At 37.7% G+C, this 22,404-nt stretch overlaps 1 pseudogene; it reads left to right on the top strand.

Moving 5' to 3' along the window:
* Nucleotides 1-988: 988 nt before the first annotated feature.
* Nucleotides 989-2,203, top strand: LOC143391232 (large ribosomal subunit protein uL30-like; annotated as a pseudogene).
* Nucleotides 2,204-22,404: the final 20,201 nt, after the last annotated feature.

Raw genomic sequence — 22,404 nt, 5'->3', positions numbered from 1 at the left:
GACTTATTCCTAAGAATTTTTTTTACTTTTGAGGTTATTGTGAATGGAATAGTTTTTTTTTTATTTATTTCTAGGCAGATTCACTATTGGAATGTAAGAAAGCTATTGACATTTTTTGTTCGTTGTTGATCTTGAAGCCTGTTACTTTGCTAAATTTAAACAAATCTAGAAGTCTTCTGGTGAAATTTTTTTTGAGTCTTCTAGGTATAGAATCATGTCCTGAGCATACAGAGTTAGTTTGACTTATTCTTTTCCTATTTGTATCTCTTTAATTTATTTCTCTTGCCTGATTGCTCTGACTAGAGTTTCAAGAACTATATTGAATAAGAATGGTGAAAGTTAGGCTTTTAATTTCTTTTAACAATGTTTAGCAGTTCTCTTATACTTAGTCAAATTCATTCCTAAGTATTTATTCTTTTTAATAGTATTGTGAATAAATTGTTTTCTTATTTTTGATTGTTCATGCTAGTGTATAGAAATATAACTGACTTTTGCTTATTGATCTTGTATCCTGTGAAATCACTGAATTCACTTTCTTTTTTTTTCCATGGTTGGAATTAAGTTTTATTTGAGTCTCAACCATATAAATATATGTACACAACATTACATTCTATACAAGTTTGCCAGCCATTCCCCACCCATCTGCCACCTATTCTTTCCAGCTCCTCCGTATACTGAATTCACTTTCTAGTTCTGATTGTTCATTAGTAGATTCCTTAGGATTCTCAATATACAAAACCATGCCATCTGGAAGTTATTTATTTGCTTTTTCTTGACTAATTGCCTTGGCTAGAACACCTAGTATAAAGTTGAATAAAAGAGGTGAACATGGCTATTCCTGTTCCTGACCTGAGGAGAAAGCATTCAATCCTTTACTGTTAAATATGATGCTAATTTTTTTTTTTTTTTGTAAATGATCTTTATCAGGTTGAGGAAATTTTTCCTTTTTATAAATTGGTGCATTATACCTCTTTTTCTGGCTGGAACCATGGAGGGTGCTGAAGAGAAGAAAAAGAAGGTTCCTGCTGTGCCATACTCTTAAGAAAAAGAGAAGGAATTATGCAGAGCTAAAGGTAAAGTGCCTGAGGAAGAAGTTTGCCCAAATGATGCTTCAAAAGGCAAGGAAGAAGCTAATCTATGAAAAAGCCAAGCATTACCACAAGGAACATAGGCAAATGTACAGAACAGAGATTTGATGGCTAGAATGGTAAGAAAAGCTGGCAACTTCTATGTACCTGCAGAACCCAAATTGGCATTTGTTACCAGGATCAGAGGTATCAATGGTGTGAGCCCAAAGGTTCGTAAGGTGTTACAACTTCTTTGCCTTCACCAGATCTTCAATGGCACCTTCGTTAAGCTCAACAAGGCTTCAATTAACATGCTGAGGATCATGGAACCTTACAAGGCATGGGGGAACCCAAACCTGAAATCAGTGAATGATCTAATCTACAAGAGTGGATATGGCAAAAGCAACAAGAAACTAATTGCCTTGACAGATAACGCTTTGATTGCTCTATCTCTTGGTAAATTGCTGGGAGCCATCAGCCAAGTAGGTATGACAAATTCCTTGCCAGCTTACTCCCATGCTGTCTAGTGGAAGGACTTCTGAAAGGTGACCTTGCTCAAGGACCAGGGCAGGATCCGTGTTTAGGGTGTTCCCCCTTTAGAATAGGGCAGTTTAGCATAATAGGAGATTAGGGTGTTCCCCCTTTAGAATAGGGCAGTTTAGCATAATAGGAGATTAGGGTGTTCCCCCTTTAGAATAGGGCGTATCCTGCTGCTGAGTTCCTCTTGAGTGCTTAGGGTCAGACAGTATATTTTGGGAGACAGAAGCCCATGTGGAGTGAATTAGGGCAGAGTAGTGGATTTGGGAGAGAGTGGATTTGGGCAGAGAACGTGGATTCCCCCAGAACGTGTTTGTAGACGGCCTGTGTGAGCTCAGGAATAAAGAATTGCTGTTTGAATCTACAAGCTGTGTGGAGACTCGTGATTTGTGCCCAGCCAGAGAAGTAAATATGGCATCATCTGCATGGAAGATCTGATTCATGAGATCTACACTGTTGGAAAACGCTTCAGAGAAGCAAATAACTTCCTGTGGCCTTTCAAATTATCTTCTCCAAGAGGTGGAATGAAGAAAAAGACCATCCATTTTGTAGAAGGTGGAGATGCTGGCAACAGGGAAGACCAGATCAACAGGCTTTAGAAGGATGAACTAAGGTATCTACCATGGTATTTTTGTAATCTGGTCAGTTAACAAAACAGTACCTGCTCTCAAAAAAAACTGGTGCATTATAACCATAAATAGGAATTTTTGTTACATATTCATACATGCACACCACTATAATGATATAATTTGGTCAATATCATTCCCTAGTACCGTCCCTTTCCTTCCCTGCCTCCTTCCTCTGGTGCCTTCCTCTACTCTACTAGTATCTCTTCTGTTTTCATGAGATCTACTCCCTTCTACTCCCTACTACTCCCCTATTTTTTTCCTCTATAGATTCCACATATTAGATAAAACATATGACCCGTGACTTTCTGAGTTTGACTTATTTTGCTTAACATAATATTCTCAATTTCCATCCATTTTCTTGCAAATGACATAATTTCATTCTTCTTTATGGCTGAATAAAACTACATTGTATATATACATTTTCTTTATTCTTTCATCTATTGATGGATGTCTAGGATCTTTCCTGAGGAAGTTTCTTCTATTCTTAGTTCATGAAGTATTTTATAACTGGAGTGTGTTGGATTTCGTCAAGTACTTTTTATCTATTTGAGATGATCATGATTTTTCCCATTTATTTTATTAATATAGTTTATTGCCATGATGGGCCTTTGGATGTTAAGCCAATCCTGTACTCCTGGGATAAGCCTTATGTGACTGTGGTGTGTAATCCTTTTCATGTGACTCTAGATTTGATCTGCTATAGTTGCATCTCACAACTGCGGTGGCAGTCATATCTCTGATCTTGAACACTGATGGATGGCAAAGGTTAACCTATATGCTAAATACCACTTAACTGGATTACTCAGGAGATCCTGAGAGCTTGATAAGATCAGCCACTAAAAGAGGCACAGGGCCTGTTGTTGCTATTTCTATTCCAGTATGTGGAAGAAGCATGCTGATGAGTTGAATTTGAGTTTAATGAGTTGATGTACAAGATCTCCTATGATACCTTATTTTTAAATGTGTTATAGTTTGGCACCAGACTATCTAGCCTGACTTTTTGCCTAGAAGATATGGCCTTTATTTGCCATTGTAGCCATGTCATTCAGATCTGAAGCCCAAGCTATAGGAGCATTCTGTAATGTGGACAATTTGGAGAAGGGCCTAGATCAAGGTAGATGTTTACCCATTTCAGACTCTCAGTTTCCCTACTTGGTCCTGGTGCTTGTTGTGTTTGCTTGTTAAACACTACAAATGATCGATACAAAAGACTCTGAAACCCAAAGGATGAAAGTTATTATAGTCAGATCCTGATGGCATATTAATGACTCCAATTACAGTCCAGAGACCCAAATATGCCTGCAGCAAAGGAAATTAGTCAGAAAGTTGTCTTGGAGCAAAATGCCAGCTGTAATTACAGGAGAAAGGTAGCTTTAGGTTTGGAACCTAATCAAATTGAGTGAGTCCTCTGAGTTTATGACTTTCTTCACTAAAGCAATATCATTATATATTAATGTTATTTGCTAGACAAAGGCAGGATGATAAAAATCCCAAGTCTTACATGGAGTTTATGGGTCTAAAGCCTGTCACCCTAGCCTAGACACCTCTTTACATCTCATGGAGTGTCTACAAAGCTGGTTTTAGGCAGCAGGCTTAATCCATGATCCTTTATATACTTTAAAGATAGTTTCATATTCAGGTGTAAAATGGTGTTTTGAGTATATTTCTCCTCTCAACTATCAGCTGATCCTGCTTTTGCAGTGTCCCTGGGAAATTTACTTTAATTGAATATTGAATCTCTGTTTCCTTCTCTGTAAAATTGAACTTCCCTTCCTGTGTTTTTATGATAATTAAATGAACATCTGCAAGGCATTTAGCAAGGAGTTGGGCATACAGGAGGTGCCTAGTAAAAGTTATTGCTTCCTTTTCTTCCTTCAGTTAAGGCAAGAATATGCTCTGCAGCTACGAACCCAGAAAAGAGTTAACAGTGTGGTGGCTTAGAGATCATAGCCATGAAACCAGGTAAAGCTGTGCTATAGAGTTAAGAGTATGAACTCTGGAACCAGAAAGCCTGGGAGTTAGTCCTGGCTGTGCCATTTTCTAGCCATATGGCTTAACAGAGCAGGCCATCCAACCTCTTTGATCCTCATTTTAATGAAAGAAATGATAACAGTGTTTCAGGAAGAGGCACTTTACTTGCTGTTCCTTTAGTTCTTATATAAGAAGGTTCCTGATTCCTGCCTGGGCTGTCCTAATCTCCAATCTTTTGCCTTCCCCACCTCTATGATGCTCTTATGCTCCTTGCACTCCTCTTTGGGGCTCACTGGGCCACAGCCAGGTTGGGATGATGACTGTAAGCCCCCTCAGATGTGCACAGTTATCCATTCTGTACACAGGGTGTGTACCTGTGTATAATTTGGGTCAGTCACACCTCCAATGAGTCTGGGCTTGGCACACCTTGGTAAATGACTTTATCTTTGAGTCTTTATTTCCTTGTTTGCAAAAGGGTCTAATGATACCTCACACTTGCTTCATGGAGTGGTGGTGAACTTAAATATCTGTTAATATTTATTAAATACTTAACCTGTGCATTATGTTAAATACTTCACAGGAGTTTCCTCATTGAATTCTTACAACTCTATATGATTGATGCTACTATTATTATTTTACAGATGAGGAAACTGAGGCTTCAAGGGTAATTAATCTTGTCCAAGGTCACATAGTTATTGTACGACAAAGATAGATCTATGCCCACAATTTTTTTTTTTAAATTGCAGGCTGGGAATTGAACCCAGAGCCTCAATACATATTAGGCAAGCATTCTACCACTAATCTACATTCCCAGCACACCAACCACATCTTTCTGACCCCAGCAGTAATTTAGGAAATGCAATGAGATGACATGGATAAACACTGATGATAAGATATCAACCTCATGGCAGGCACTCATGATAAGATATCAACCTCAGAGGGTAGTGAGATTAATATTTCAATACTTCTTAAGTTTTGGAACATGACCCTCAATGTCTTGAGGATGGAAATCAGATACCCTTACTTTAATCCCTTCCACTCTTTCTTGCTGAGCCAACTCTCCTAATGATCATCTTTTATCCTTGGAAAATTTACCAAGGGAGAAGTCCACTTTGCAGCCTTATAGATGTATACTCATAAAGAACATACCTGGCTATTTCCCTAAGGGGTGCATAAAAGAAGTAAATGAGTAAATAAAATGATTAACTTAATCAGACCCTACTGGAAAGAAGTTATAGAGCAAGGTTGGATTGGAAGAGATAGAGGTAAAGACCATTTTATGGCCAAAGTTGGGATTTTCACCCACTGACTATGGAATGGGGTTGGGTCTAATGAGTGTTTGTAAAAGATCTTTGAAATTTCTGAGATGAAAGGCTATACTCTGTTTCTCAAGGAGCTTTGCTTGTTCTCATTGATCTGTTTGACTGAAATTGGGGATGGAGGGCCATGAGATAATTCATACACATCAAAGATAAATTATACCCCTTTGTATCCTCCCCACCTAACTCAGTTTCCCCTGTGTTTAATGGAGCAATATAAATGTCTGTTTTCATTGACAGAAGTAAGGGTTTGACATGATTTCCTTTCTTGGTATCTGGTTTTCTTTATTCAAACAATCCCATCTTGTGCCTCTTATGTTTATTAGATATGCAGTCATGAGGTGCCATACATATTTATGTGCGGAGTGGTAGGCAGATGGAGGTGGTGAAAGAGAAATGAAAGGTGCACTCTTCTTTTTCTTCTTTTGCATTCCAATCAAAGTATATACTGGCCAATGCACAAGTGTTCATAGCATTGGGGATATGTGTGTATTGGGGGGTTAATATGTAATGAAAACCAATTATAGCAACAACAAAATTCCCAACTCTAAGGAAATTGGAATTTTACTGTTACAGTAAAAGTTTTCCATGTAAAATGAATCAAAGTGCATTCTGCTGTCATATATACCTAATTAAAATAAATAAATTTAAAAAAAGTTTTCCTGATGGGTCTGTGAATCTGAGCTTGGTTTTGGGCTAGAGTTGTAGTCTTAGGAAACCAGGTGTGGAAATTATCACTGTATCTATGGAGGCATTTGTAGAGTCTTCTGTGCACCTCTCAGAAAGTCATGGCACTTATGTTCATCCAAGATGAGTTTCAGATTAGACTATGGTGTGTGTGTGTGTGTCCATCCTCAAGACATTTGTGTGTGTGTGTATGTGTGTATCCCCCCTCACTATTTGCATTGACTGAGAATTATCCTTCTGATAGAAAGGATCTTGTGTGTTCCAGGCTATTATTTCTTTAAGTCCTCATATTTTATTGTTAAGAGCCCTGATCATCAGCGAGGCTCTCTACTGTACTTAGTTTGCCTTTTAGGTTTCAGGCAGCCCCAGCATTCTCTCCATCTTATGTCAGATTAGACGCTATCTGTGTTCAGTCAAGTGAGGTAGCTGAGCTGGTTGAGTGTAATGATGTGGGCTACAGGTGATTTGTTTGCCTGTTGTGGGGAGAGTATAGAATAATTTTTTAGTTTTCCCCAGAAGGACTGCACTACCAGCCAATCTGATAAGTTATGTATGCAGAGGACATTCTGTTGTGGATTTTGAATGGGAAGGTTTGGTGTACAGACTGACTCAGCTGCATATATGACTATGTGTAAACTCACAATCTCTCTGAGCTTTGCTCTTTTTACTTCATGATATGAGTATATTAATTTCTCCCTAGTTTTTCCACAAGTTGTTTTGATGATTCATGAGGTAGTGCATGTGAATGGTAAGGGACTATATAGAGTAAGGGATTTATGAATACTGTTGTGAGAGGGCTAGAAGTCAGACCAACATGCCCAACTAATGTCTGCATTTTAGTTAGGTTTGTTTTGGAGAAGAAAGTCTTTCCTTCATTGTCCTATTCAGAGGAATAGGTTACTCTCATTCACATAACTAAGAATCCTAGAATAACAGGTGGCATACAATAGGCACTCAAATATTAGTTGATTGGATGACAGAATTATTGGGTGTGTGATGGAATGTGATAAGTGGATACCTGCTGTGTATTATGGTGGGGCACAATAGTTACTGGGTTTATATTCTGATGTGGAAAAGAATAAATAAAGGAGTGTTTATGTTGCTCAAAGGAAAATTTTAGAAAATACTGATTATGTGTTACTGACCCAAAACTCAGTATTGTCTCTAGTAATTTCAAAGTAACCAACTATGTTAATCACTAAATTATTTTTTTCCAGCTTCAGATCAGTCTTTCTATACTTGGCTCTGGCCCTGGGACTCTACAATGCAATCACCTTACTCCTTTGCCAGCTGCTCCCTGGTAGTCTCTGCCAGAAGGTGGTGCTACAGGAAGGCGGAAGCTGTTAGCTTCCTGGGCCTTCCAGCATTACCCCAGCAATGCCTCTTCACCTTGTCAGGGTAAGCGAATTCTGGTAGTAGCAGGTGATTCCTATTAGCAGTTTTTGCTTTATTTGCAGAATCAGTCAAATGCAACACTTCTCTCTGCCTAACCTGGGCCATCAGCTGTAGTGTCCAGTGTCTCTTAGAGGTGCTTCTCCTCAGAGGATCTTAGCTCCACTGGATTTGTCCTCCAGGCTGGTAGGTTTTAGCAATTTCAACCTCTTTCTTTTATTTTCCAAGTTCTAGGGGTAGGAACTGAGTTTTTCACTTGTTATCTCTTTGATACCTTAGAGTTTTCTTTTTGCCTTTTCAGCTCTTCCAAACCTAGTTAGCCATTCTTTGTATTAAGTTTTCTCTGTTAAAATAACTGGAGACTTCTGTGTTATAGTCTGGCATGTAAAGAGCTTAAAAATTGCCACTCCATCCTAACAAGTGAAAAAACAGAACTGAAAGATCAATATTATTCCTAGCTTCATAAGAGAAGAGAGGTCACTAGGAAAATTGTGCCCCACAAAATGGAGAGATGGAAAGGCAAATATAGAGAATCACAATGTACAGAGCTGAAACCTCCAGTGAATCATCACCAAAGGAAAAAAACATGAATTGTAATTGAAAAATTGCTGGACTTAAAGTGGACAAGACTGAGAAATTAAAAATTCCAGGAAACTCAGTTTTATGGGGTCCCACACCTTTGAGAATTCAACCTCTTGGCATTCTGCTCACAGTGAAAATGAAAGAAAAACCTCCTTGTGCTTCCATCAGGAGGAGGGGGAAGGGACCCTTTTGAAATGCACAAGAGCATTCTGTTCTTCTTAACAAGTTCTGCCTGAGGAGAAACTATTTAACTGGGGTTTTGTCAAAGCCTAATTTACCTGAGAGAAGGGAAACACACAACTCTAGTCCACTCTAGAAACCTGTTTCACGTAAGTAGAGGGGGAGCTGAGAAGCACATGTGAGGGCCACAGTCCAGAGGCACAGGCTCATTTAAGGACTAAGACCTAAACACAGGACTATAGTACACTTCCTCTTCCTCCCTTCTCCACACCACATTACTGTTAAAGGGCTAGTTACAACACTTCCTTTTACCCAGAACATCATGTCTGGCGATCAAGAGAAAATTACAAGGCAAACTAAAAGGCAAAACACACACTTTGAAGTGAAAGAAGCATCAAAACCAGACTTAGCTATGGCAGGGATGTTGGAATTAGTCAGCTCTCCTTATTTGTAGGTTGTATATCTGTGGATTCAACCAACTGCAGATCAAAAATACTTTTAAAAATTCATATGTGCTGAACATGTACAGACTTTTTCTTGGCAATATTCTCTAAACAATATATTATAACAACCAATTTACATAGCATTTAAATTGTATCATTATAAGTAAAAAATATCATTATAAGTAATTTAGAGATAATTTGAGGTATATGGGGGAATATGTGCAGGTTATGTGCAAATACCAAATGCTAAAAATATCATTTTATGTAAGGAACTGAGAATGAATGGATTTTGGTATCTATATTGTGTATTTCCTGGAACCAATACTCTGTAGATATTGAGAGATGATACTATATATATATTCACACATACATAACATGTATATTATTATGTAGGCTTATGTATAAGTAAAATTAGACAGCAATGAAACAAGGGATGGGAGGGAGTAATTAGGTTTATTTTGCTACCATAAGCTATTATACTACCTTGAAGCAGTGTAGTGCTACTTGAAAACAGATTTGGATTCATTGCAAATATATATTAGAAACTCTAGGGGCACTACTTTAAAAAGTAAAGAAAGAAATATAATTAATATGCCAAGAAAGAATAGAAAGTGTAATTATATGTGCCCTATTAATACTGTAGAAGCCATAAAAAAGGAAGGAAAAAAAGGAACAAAGAAGAAGAGCAATAAATAGAAAAGAGTAAGAAATTAGGTAGAATTATAGTTTGGATATGAGGTGTTCCCCCATAGCTCCCATTAAGGTAGGAATAGTCAGAAGACTAGCTCCTTATCAGCCCAGGAGAAAATCTAGATGACATGGGTATGACAGTGGCTTCCAAATGGAACACTAATAGCATGATCAGTAAAAGAAAGAATTGGTAAGAAGAATTTCATTAAGGTTTAAAATTTCTGCTCAGTGAAAGATAATGTGAGTGAAAATACAAGCTACAGATCATGAGAAATTATTTGCAAAAGATTTTAGATAAAGATCTTTTACCTGGAATGCAAAGATCTCTTAAAACTCAATAATAAGAAAAATATGAAATAAACTGATTAAAAATGGGCCAAAGATTGTAACTTGCACCTCATTAAAGAAGATATATAGATGTTAATACACATGTGAAAAGATGTTCCACTCACATCATCAGGAAAATACAAATTAAACCAACAATGAGATGCCACTATCCACATATTAGAGTGACCCAAATCCAGAACACTTATCATATTAACTGCAGGTGAGGATGTGGAGCAGGAGGAATTCTTATTCATTACTTGTGGGAGCGCAAAATGGCACAGCCTCTTTGGAAGACAGTTTGGTAGTTTTTTTTTAACAAACCTCAGCATATTCTTTCTATATAGTCCAACAGTCACACTCTTTGGCTTGCCCGAAGGAGTTGAAAACTTATGTCCACATAAAAACCCACACATGGATATTTATAGTAGCTCTATTCTTAATTTCCAAAAACTTAGGAGAACCAAAATAAAGTATGGTACGTCTAGACCAAGGAATACTATTTATTGCTAAAAGACATAAACTACCAAATCACGAGAAGACATGCAGAAAACTTAAATTCACATTACTAAGTGAAATAAGCCAATTTGAAAAGGCTATACACAGTATGACATTTCAGAAAAGGCAAAATTATGGAGACAGCAAAGATCTCAGTGGTTGCCAGGAGTTAAGGACAATGAAACTAATGTAATGATCATCGAATGTACATATGCCACTATACATTTATCTAAATTCATAAAATGCACAATACTGAGAGTGAAGTATAAAACTCTGTGCTCTGAGTGATAGTGATGTGTCAGTGTCCATTTGTCAGTTAAAACAAATGGAGCACTCTGGTGGGGGTAGCTGTTAAAGGGGTAGGAGGATATATGGGAAACCTCTGTACCTTCCACTCAATTTTGCTGTGAACTTAAAATTGCTCTAAAAATACTGTCTAATTAAAAAAAAAAAAAAACTAGCGTGGTAGCTGGTATGAGGTGGACTTCACTCTGGCTAATACTCTGAGTATTAGAAAATCCCAAGGGTTCTAATAAGTAGTTGGCAGCTTCTCTCTGGGTAATTTCCTAACTAGAAGAAAGGTAATGTTTGCATAGAACAGTTTGATATTTGAATGAGTGCTGCTTGTTCCAGAATATCTGAAGAGGTTTCCTCATGGGTAAGACGCAGATCTTTCAGTGGAGGATGGAATTACAAATATCTACTTCCTAATTTTTAGAATTATTTCTCTATAATTTTAAAAAAATTTAAATGATGCTGGGAATTGATCCTAGGGTCCAGCACATGCTAAGCAAGGTTCTACCACTGAGTAATATCTCCAGCCCCTCTCCAGAATTTTTAATATCAAAGGCTAGAAGAAAATTTTAAGTTTCTCTTAGTTCAATATTTTCATTTTGTGGGTGAAGAAACCAAAGACCAGAGAGATTATATCTGCTTTGAGTTCATACAATTAATTAAAGCTACTGTCAAGACTAAAACTCATGTTTCTTGATACTTGTTCCTGAAAGTACTGTAATTTAGTTATAAATCCACTGTGCCTGTGCATAGGCCAAGGGAGGGTGGTTGGACTTTCTTGGGTTGGTAGGCATAGAATAAGACTCTTCAGGACTGCATTGTGACATGTACTTTGTATTTTTCCTAGATATTTCATATTCTAGACGCTTCTGAGAAATGACATATAAACACATGGAGGATATAAAAGTTGACATTGGCTTTTTACCTTTAAATGCTGAAGTTGCTTAAACCCCAGACCTTGAACATTTTCTTCCTTTAGCAACACTCTCCAGGTGAGTTCATCTAATCATGACTAAATTCATTCTATAGTCCAGATTTGTATCTTTAATCCTGACATTTATTCTATGTTAGACACATGTAACCAACTGCCTATGTATCATCTTTCCATGAATACAATAGGAAGCTCAGACTTAATGCATCAAAATCTAACTTTTCATGATTTTCTCAATCTCTAAGTCTGCTTTTCCTTCAGCATTCACCATCCCTATAAATGGTGCCATGATTTATATAGCTGCTCATGCAAAGATGCCTTGGAACAATCTTTGCTATTTCCTCCATTTTTCACATCTAATTTATTTGAAAATCCATGAATGTACCTTCAAAGTATATCCAGGATCTAACTTCTTCTCACTTCCACGGCTTCACCTGACTCTTATGTGGACTAGTTAGTAGTTTCCTATTTGGCCTTTTATTTCAACTCTTGCCATTCTTCTTTCTATTCTTCATTTAAGAGCTATACTGGACTTTAAAAACTATAACTAGAAGCACATATGGCGAGCCCTAATATTGCCTCAGATTGCTGCCTGAAAGTGCTTTCTAAACTATAATGCTGGGAGGGAGCATCCAAACAGTCTTGGTAGCAAAGGAGAGATTGAAGTTTAGGGAGGCCAAGGCATCTGAAATTTGCAAGGCAGAGTAATGGGAGGAAGAAAAACAAACCACACAGAGAAATAAATCACACAATAGTCCCCTGGACTCTGTTGCTAAATGCTGAACTATGCATGCACAGAGTAAAACTTCAAGAGGCTAAGTGAAGAATAACTGGAAAGTCCTAGAAATGGAAAAATTCTCAGAGCTTACCCAGGAAGCTGGAAGATGTTTGTGTTCTCATCAGCCAATAATAGGCAAGTTCTATTGAATTCCTGGGGAATTCAGTAAAGACTTCAAAAGGGTATGACTTAGTTCTAGGGCCATACTAGCCCTAGAGTAAAGACTACTTTAAAATCTCACTACTAAAACTTAAAAACTAGACCCCAAAGAAGCAAGTTGAATTTCAAATAACTTTCCTTCCTAATAAGAAAAAAATGGAACACTTTTTATAGAATGAAATTCATTATTTAAAGTGAAATTGGCAATGTCTAGCTTCCAAACAAAAATTCTAGACATTAAAAGAAATATAAAAATGTGACATATAGCTGTTTAAGAGTCTTTGAATTTGCTGTGGTCTCAGACTAGAACTCTAAACAGATGTCTGCATAACACTTCTATTGATTTTGTATCTATTCAAAACTTACCTTCTTAATTAAAGTCTTAGAAATTAGACCAGAAATCTTGCAACTGCTAGAGGAAAAGATAGGGTCAATACTTCATTATACAGGTGCAGGCACCCACTTCAATAATAAGACCCCTAAAACTTAAGGAATAAAACCAAGAAACTATAAATGGTGCCATCAAATTAAAAAGCTTCTGAATAACAAAGGAAATTATTAAAAGGATGAAGAGATTAATATCAAGAATATATAAAGAACTCAAACTCAATGCCCCTCCCAAAAAATCCAGGCAAAAGAATTAAATAGAAATTTCTTAAAAGAAGAAACACAAATGGCCAACAAATATATGAAACAATGTTCAACATCTATAGCAATCAGGGAAATTCAAATGAAAACTATTCTAAGATTCCAACTCACTATAGTCAGCATTGGCAATTATAAAGAACACAAATAATAATAAATGGTGGTGAGGATGTGGGGAAAAGGTAAACTCATGCACTATTGGTGGGACTGTAAATTAGTACAACCACTCTGGAAAGCATTGTGTAGAGTCCTCAAAAAACTAGCAATAGAACCACCATATGAGCCAACCATCCCACTCTTCAATATTTATCCAAAAGATCTAAAACAAGCATACTGTAGTGATACAGCCACTTTAATGTTTAAGCAGCACAATTCACAATAGCCAAATCAACCCAGATGCCCATTAATAGATGAATGGATCAAGAAAATGTGGTATATACACACACACAAGGAAGTTTTACTTAATCATAAAGAAGAATGAAATAATGGCATTTGCTGGTAAGTGAATAGAAATGGAGAAAATCATGGCAAGTGAAATAAGCCAAGCTCAGGAAATCAACAGTCAATTTTTTTTTTCTCATGTGGAAGCTAGAGCAAAATAAGGGAATGGTTGGGGGAAGGGTTCAGATATAAAAAATATAGGGAAGATTAGTGGAGTGGAAAGAGGAGAATGAGAAGGAGGGTGGAGGGAGGGAAAGGGGAGAAAATATGAAATGAGTCTAGCATGTTGTATACATACAAAAAGGTACCAAAGGGAATTTCACCTTTATGTATATGTAGAAATTACTTATCAAAAATAGATAAATAAAGGAGTTAAGGGAAGAGTAGTCGAATAGAGGAGGAAAAATAAGGGGAGGAATGAGGGGAGGAAAAGGTGTGTCAATGGAGATTGAAATCAAAATTCCTTGCATGTATGAGTTTGTCAAACCCAAATACTAAGTATAGTTATAGGTCTAATTTAAAAAACTTACCTCTTCAGAGAAGGCTTTTTTATATATAAAATTGTCACTATCTGTCAATCTCAATTCCTTTAAACTGTTATTTTTTTATTCCTAGCATTTAGTCATTAAATTATATGGCTTTTTGATATATCATTGTCTTGATGTGTTATATGCATAATATATACTTAAAATACTTATTAAATAATTGAATGAGTAAATATAGTAAAATATTTTAGTTCCCTTTAGGTAAAGCTAAACATAGTTAACTAAATATTCAGTAAATGCCACCAGCATGATACATAGAGTCAGGCATCAAGAATGCATGTATATTTGATTATGGTCCATAAGATTATAAAGGAGCTGAAAAATTCCTATCACCTGGTAATTTCATAGCCATAATAACATCACAGCACTGCACATTACTTAAATGTTTAGAGTGATGTTAGTGTAAACACACCTACTATGCTGCCAGTTGTATAAAGTATAGCACATACAATTAAGTATGGTGTATAATACTTGATAATGATAATAAACAACTGTTACTGGTTCATGTATTTGCCATATTTTTATTATTATTTTAGAGTATACTTCTTCTACTTATTAAAAAAAATTAATTGTACTACAGCCCCACGTCCTTCAGGAGGTGTTCCAGAAGAAGGCATTGTTGTAGTAGGTAACAGCCCCATGCATGTCATTGCCTAAACCTTCCAGTGGGACAGAGGTGAAAATGGAACACAATGGTATTGATGATTCTGACCCAGTGTAGGCCCAGGTTAGTATCTGTGCTTGAGCCTTATTATTATTATTATTATTATTTTTAACAAAGCAGTTTAAAAATTTAAAAAAAGCTACCAGAAGGGTCATTGAATAAGGATATAAAAATATTTTTGTATAGCTGTACAATGAGTTTGTGTTTCAAGCTAAATGTTATTTCAAAGAAATTAAAAAGTTAAAAAATTAGCTTATAAAGTAAGAAAGTAGTAGTAAACTAAGGGTTTATTATTGAAGAAAGAATACTTTTAAAAATTTGGAGCAGCCTCAGTGTTCAGTGTTTGTAGTGTAGTAGTGCACAGTCTATCCTTAGCCTTCACATTCACTCACCACTCACTCACTGACTCACCCAAAGCAACTTCTAGTCCTGTAGGTTCCATTCATGGTAAGTGCCTATACAGATGTAACATTTAAAATTTTTTTTACCATATTTTAACTCTACATTTTTATGTTTAAACATGGCTAGAAATACAAATATTATCATTACATTATAATTTCTATCAGAAATCAGTGAAGTACTATACAGGTTTGTAGCTTGGGAACAATAGGCTATACTATAAACATAGTCATGGATAGACTCTATCAGAAAAATATGTCCATGTGGCAAGCCTAAGTCAGGCCTCCTACAGATTAAGCATCCCCATCTGAAAATTTGAAATCCCAAATGCTCTAAAATCCAAAACGTTTTGAGCACAGATTCTCTATATCTGACCTCATGTGATGGGTTTCAGTCAAAATGCAGGCACAGTAAAAATATTATATAAAGTTATCTCTATGATATGTGTGCAAGGTGTATATGAAACACATGAATTTTGTGTTTAGATTTTTGGTCCATTCTCAAGACATCTCTGTGTGCATATGGATGCAAATACTCCAAAATCCAAAACATATCTGAAATCTGAAATACTTCTAGTCCCAGGCATTCAGCTCAACCTGATACACCTCACATTTGTGTGAGTAAATGACTTGTGTAACTGTGGGCTGTAAGATAGTGTAACTCAACATCCAGACATTAGGATCTTATATAGCTCTTGGGCTTATCCTAAAATTGTGTGAAATGTAGCAAGCCCTCACTTCTGGGCTTTCTTTTTTTCATTTTCTCTCTTTTCTTTTAACACAATTCATTTTTTATTTTTTGTTATGTGGTGCTGAGGATCGAACCCGGGTCCTGCCGGTGCTAGGCAAGCGCTTTACCGCTGAACCACAATCCTAGCCCTCATTTTCTCTTTTTAGTATATTTGTTCCTTTTAGGTATACATGACAGTAGAATGTATTTTTAATCTAGCAAATCCCTTCCTCCCTGCAGTCTGCTGATACTCCTGAACTTTGGTGATCTCTGTAGGAATCAGAGAGTGCACTGTCCACTTGCATCATTACATACTGTTGAAAGCAGGGTGTGTGTGTATGTATGTGTGTGTGCCAGTTCTTTGTTAAGATCTCTTAAATCTTTCATTTCTCTCCAATTTGATGGAGAGAGACTGCCCTAGTCTAGATTATCTTCTCTCGCCTGAGCAGCCACTTACTCCTCTAACTCCTCTTGCTCCTTAGAATTAGTTCTTGGTCATCCAGCTAGTCTGAGCAAAACCAACCATTTCACTCCTGCCTTACAACCGTTCTGTCCTCAGAATGAAGTCTAAAGTCCTTCATGCCACATAGCATAGGATAGCATTGCATTGTGTGTATTGTCTGTATTATAAGTTTGCTGAAGTGTGAGAAAACTTGAGGGAAGTCATCCCCGCTGAGTCCAGGTTGTCACCGTCTGTATCCATGAACTACACTCACTCCTGTGGCTAAACTCATCAGTCTAGAAGGAAGCAGCCAGGCAAACAATGACAGCACAAGGCACCAAGTGCCATCAGAGAGTCACCCCCTGGGCGTGCTGTAGGAAATGAACAGAAGGATGCTTGACTCTGCTTGGAGTGGCAGGGTGAGGCAGGAGGAAGTGATGCTTATGTTGAATCTTAAGGGAGGAGCAGAAGTTTTGCAGGAGTCAGTATGAGAAAGGACACTCTGGATTGAGCAAATGGCATGGGGCTGGCATGGAGATGACACATGATAAATGGTTTTATGTGTCACACACGTGAATCTGGAAATGTTCTGGGTATAGCAAGGAACCCCTGGAGGATTTTAGAACCAGATTTGTGGGCTGAAAGGTCACTTTGGCCACAGTGTGTGGGACAGATTTAGAGGAGGACTGGAGGCAGGAACCTAGTTAAGGGGCTACGGCAATAGTCCAAGCATGAGGTGACGAGGGACAGAAATAAAGCTACTATCTAACACTGAATCTGAACTTGATATATTCTAGCCACATAGTAGTTTCTCACATTTTATTTTGTTTTGTCCTAATAACATTGCTACAAAGTGGAAAAACTGAGACAGTCGACTGAAGGCCATACAATAAGCAGTGAAGCTGAGATAGAAATCCATGTGGTTGCCCCAGAACTTTCACAGTCGACATTAGATAGTCCTTTAGATTGTGAAGTAATTGTGAGGTGAGACCCCCTTACTTTCCCAGAACAGTCTGGCTCAGAGTCTGTGGCTTGTGGGAGGGTCACCAGAGGCCAGCTCTGCTTCCCCTGAGCACAGAGGATGTGAGTCAGGCCATCAGAGCTGGGGCTTGACTAGTTTGTGTTTCCTCTGGCCTCTGCTTGCTTTGCTTCTTCCTCATCAACGATGCTGTTGGATATAAATTATGAGAGTTATTGCGGCAGGCTGGTGCCAGCATGATGCCTGACACACACACTCTTCATATCGGAAGACATTTTCCCTGTGAGCTGAGTTCTGGGAACATGCTACTTCTCAGAAAGTCCTGAAAATCCCAGAATTCAGAGACATTACCAGTATTATTAAAGCAAAGTAGATGTCTCTGTTTTCTGTAGAGTTAAATGAGAAGGAAATGAATTCCCATTACTCACCTGAGAAGGAAATGAATTCCCATTACTTACCTGCTCCACAAAAAGATGGGCTTTGAAGGACAAAATGACAAAGGGGCTCATTTTATGTTTTTCCAGATGATTTCTACCTATAAAACAATCTAAGTTAAACTTTAAAATCAGACATATTCATTTGCCTATTAGGGGTGACTATTTTATTGTATTAGTCAGCTTTCTATTACTGTAACAAAATACCTGAGATAGTCAACTTATAAAGGGAAAAGTTTATGTTAGCTCATGGTTTTGAAAGTTTCTGTCCATGATCATCTGGCTTCATTGCTTTTAGAGGCCTGTGGAACAATAGATAGCACATCACGGTAGAAAGGGTGTAGTAGAGCAAGCTGAGAGAGAGAGAAAAAAAAAAAAAGAAAAAGATCCCAAAATTCTTTTTGAGGATACACCTCCAGTGACTTGAAACCTCCCACTAAATCCCACCTCCTAATGGTCCCATTATCTTCCATCTCTCAGGTTGCAAACCACGCCTTTAACACATGGACACATGGGCAATGTGGTTTCGGGGGACATTCTAGATCTAAACTATAGCATTTATCACACACACTAAGCCAAGATAGACCCATTTCTGCTCCTCTGGTAGCTGGATGAGGCAGAAGGAAAGCAAGCAGATAGTCTTGCTCCTTTAGAATTCCCTAAAGTGATTGAAAAAGCTCCTGCAGATCTAGTGTCCACGTGACCAGCTCACAGGTCTCATCGATGGGACAACATTCACAAGTCCTACCTACTGGAAACCGCTGGACTCTGTGGGTTTTAGGGCTTAAGTTCATTGCCCCACCCCCACTGAATTACATAAACAAAAAGTTGTAACATTTTAAACAAAAATCAAATAGTTAAGATTTGTAAGAACTTTCATTGCATTTAAACCCATAGTTGAACCCAGGGCCACATGCATGCAAGGCAAGCACTCTACCAACTGAGCTATTCCCCCAACCCCAAACCCATAGGTCTTAGAAGACTCTCTTCTGCATGTTTTAGGTCTTTGATCAGAGCCATGTTATTTGAGAGATTTTCCTGACTTCTGAACACAAACACCAACATTCCGTGGCTCTGCCCTTGCCTGTTCTCTCTCATGTAGTCTCCCTGATTGGTTTTGTCCATGACACTTTCAAGTACCTAATAAGTACATTATTTATCATCCATGTCTCTGTACTAAAATAAAATGCCTAATTTTGCTCACAGCTTTGTGCCCAGTATGTAGATCTGCTGTTGTCATATAGCAGATGCTCAATAAATATTTATGAAATGATTGAATAAACTCCTAGCCCAATTCTAATCTCCAACAGTCTAATGCTTACTTGGAGTTTATGCTTATTCTCAAGATGCAAACTCAAAATATTTTCATTTCATTCATCCCTTTTGTTCACATCTTGTGGATTGCTATACATTTACAAGTAAATGGCAGAATTTTCTTTGATTTTGAGAATCATTCTTATTGTTCAATGCTTCTGACATTAGAATATAAAATATGTATCCTTTCTTTTCAATTTCCTTTTAAAATTTTCTATTATTGTTTCTGTTGTAAGGATGTTTCCCTTTTTTTAAAAAAAGTTTTGTTCTAATTAGTTATATATAACAGTAGTGTAATTTCTCATTCTTCTGGTTGTATATGATGTAGAATCATACCAGTCATGTAGTCATTTATTTACATAGGGTAATAAAGTCTGATTGATTCTACTATCCTTCCTATCTCCATACCCCCTTCCCTCTCTTCACTCCCCTCTACCTAATCCATAGTAACTCTATTCTTCCCTAGCCCCCATCCTTAATGTGAATTAGTGTCCACATATCAGAGAAAACATTCAGCTTTTGGTTTTTGGGGATTGCCTTATTTCACTTATCATGATAGTCTCCAACTCCATCCATTTGCTACAAATGCCATGATTTCATTCTTCTTTAAGGCTGAGTAATATTCCATTGTGTTTATATACTACATTTTATTTATCCATTCATCTGTTGAAGGGCACTTAGGTTAGTTCCCTAGTTTAGCTACAGTGAATTGAAACTGCTATAAACATTGATGTGGCTGTGTCACAGTAGTATGATATCTTAAATCCTTTGGGTATAAACCAAGAAGTAGGATAACTGGGTCAAATGGTGGTTCCATTCCAAGTTTTTTGAGGAATCTCCATACTGCTTTTCATAATGGCTGTGCTAATTTGCAGTCTCACCAGCAACGTATGATTGTACCTTTTCCCCCACATCCTTTCCAACATTTATTGTTGCCTGTTTTCTTGATAATTGCCATTCTGACTGGAATGAGTTGAAATCTTTGCATAGTTTTGATTTGCATTTCTCTAATTGCTAGAGATGTTGAATATTACATGCACCTCAGATAGAACACTAATCTTCAAGATATATAAATAACTCAAAAAACTTTAACATCAAAAAAATAGCTCAAGAAATACAGTTTACCAACAAATATATAAAAAAGTGTTCCCTTCTTAATAATCCAAGCAAGTCCTTAGAATTGTCTGATCATAGAAAATGTGTCCTAACAATACAGCAGAGGGCAAAGTGACTACTAATATCATTGTTCAAGGGCACTTTGGCCTCAGAGTTCAGCTTTGCTGGTGTGATGGTTGATACATCCCAAGTTCAGCAGTGGAAGAGAGGCTCTCCTTGCAGGCTTGCCTATCATTACACCACTACCGCAATCACCAGGTCCCTTTACCATGCCCTGACAACTTCCTCTTCCTTCCTTTGCTCCTGCTGTTCCCTCTGCCTGGGACAGGCTTTTTGTCCAGCTCAATGTCCCCTTCTCTGGAGACCTCCCTGACTGCTCTAGCTCACACATGGTGTCCTCTTGTTCTTTTCTCTGCACTGATCGTATTGCTTCAATTCAGTTATAAGTAGTGAGATTCTATGGAAGGAACCCTTTGATTTGGAGTCAAAAGGTTAGCTCTAGCCCTCATATCTGCTTCACCTTGGACAGCTATCTCTGACCCTTAGTTTCCTTCTCAGTAAAATGGTAGCAAGCATTGTTATTTGGGTCATGTGACAAGACCAAAGGTCAGATGTGATCATGTAGGAAAAGAGCTTTGGAAATGATTCAAAGATGCAAACATCCCAGACGATGACGACGACATCATCATCATCATCATCATCATCATCATCATGTGCGCTTTGTTACATCTAGAACTTACTAGGAACTTCATATAAATCCCAGCTGATGGCTGGTGGCTAATGACAGTACATTTAATCAAAATGAAATTCTGCTTAAAATCAGTTTTGTTCCCTTTTGGGAATGCCCACATTGGGTCAGGGTGATCCAAAAAAGGAAGAGAAAGAGAGGACTGACTTTAAAAAAAATTATTTATTTATTTTTTAGATTTAGGTGGACACAACATCTTTATTTTACATTTATGTAGTGCTGAGGATTGAACCCAATGCCTCATGCATGCTGGGCTAGTGCTCTACCACTGAGTCCCAGCCCAGCCCCAGCCCCGAGGAGACTGACTTTTAAAGAGCTATGTGTTCAGCTTGAATAATCACATTTCTTGGTCCTCTCTGCAGGCTTGAACATTCACTGATTCATTCTTTCATTTACTCATCCCGTGAACAAACATTTATTGAGAACCTGTTTTGCCCTGCATATTATATGTACAGAGATGAATAAGGTTATAGAGCTAGGTCAAAACTGCTGGCGTGTGAATGATGAGACGGGTACAGTGATTAAGATCTATCTGGGGAATGGAGGGGCACATGGCTCGAACCTGGGAGTTACTAATTATTCCCAGAGCATCATTTGGTGGGGCAGGAGGAAGAAGATACAGTGACATGTGAATGTACATGGCAGGGTAAGGAAGCGTCCACTAGACTATAGCGTTGTGTACTAAACCCATGTCTTCAGGCACTTCAGGGCTGAACTGCTGGACTATCAGGGGTCAGATGCATGGTACATGTCTCCATGATGTCAGGTAATTTTTTTCTAGACCCCTTTCAGCATACACCCTTGAAGGAAGAGGAGAGATCAATGTCCCTTGCATAAAGAGCCCTGTGTTTCTCCACTGTGTGTTACTACTTCAGCCATCTGTGAGTTAGGCAAGACACAGGAAAGCTGGTTGGGTCTCTCTCCAGAGCTAGGTTCTTTCTCCAATTTTGGATGAATTTAGGTTTCCTAGACTGCTGCTTGGGTAGGTTGGGAAGCTTAAAGTCTGCTAGGGAAACCTGTTCTTTCTTTTCTTTTTAAATCAACTTTAAATTTAGAATTGTGGAAAAGTTTCAAAGATAGTATAGAGAGTTTCCATACACCCCTCACTCAGTTGCCCCGTTGTGAACATCTGACATTATCATGTCCATTTGTCACAGCTAAGAAATCAGTTTTAGTACATTTCTATTAATTAAATTTTATATTTTATTGGAATTTTACTGATTTTCCTACTAATGTCCTTTTCTAGTTCAGGATCCCACCCAGGGATGGGATTAATTTTCATTCTGCTTAGGTTCCTTTTGACTATAACACTTTCTTGGATTTTCCTTGATTTTAATGACTTTGACAGTTTTGAGGAGAACTGCTCAGATACTTTGTAGCATGTCCCTCAGTTTGGGATTGTCTGATGTTCTTCCCATAGTTACCTGGACCTATGGAGTTGGGGGTGCAAGTCCATTTTTGAAGTAC

Source organism: Callospermophilus lateralis, chromosome 2, assembly GCF_048772815.1.
Source record: "Callospermophilus lateralis isolate mCalLat2 chromosome 2, mCalLat2.hap1, whole genome shotgun sequence".
NCBI classification, from domain to species: Eukaryota; Metazoa; Chordata; class Mammalia; order Rodentia; family Sciuridae; genus Callospermophilus; species Callospermophilus lateralis.
Note: the sequence above shows the minus strand (reverse complement) of the source record. Positions and strands in the feature narration are given on the sequence as shown.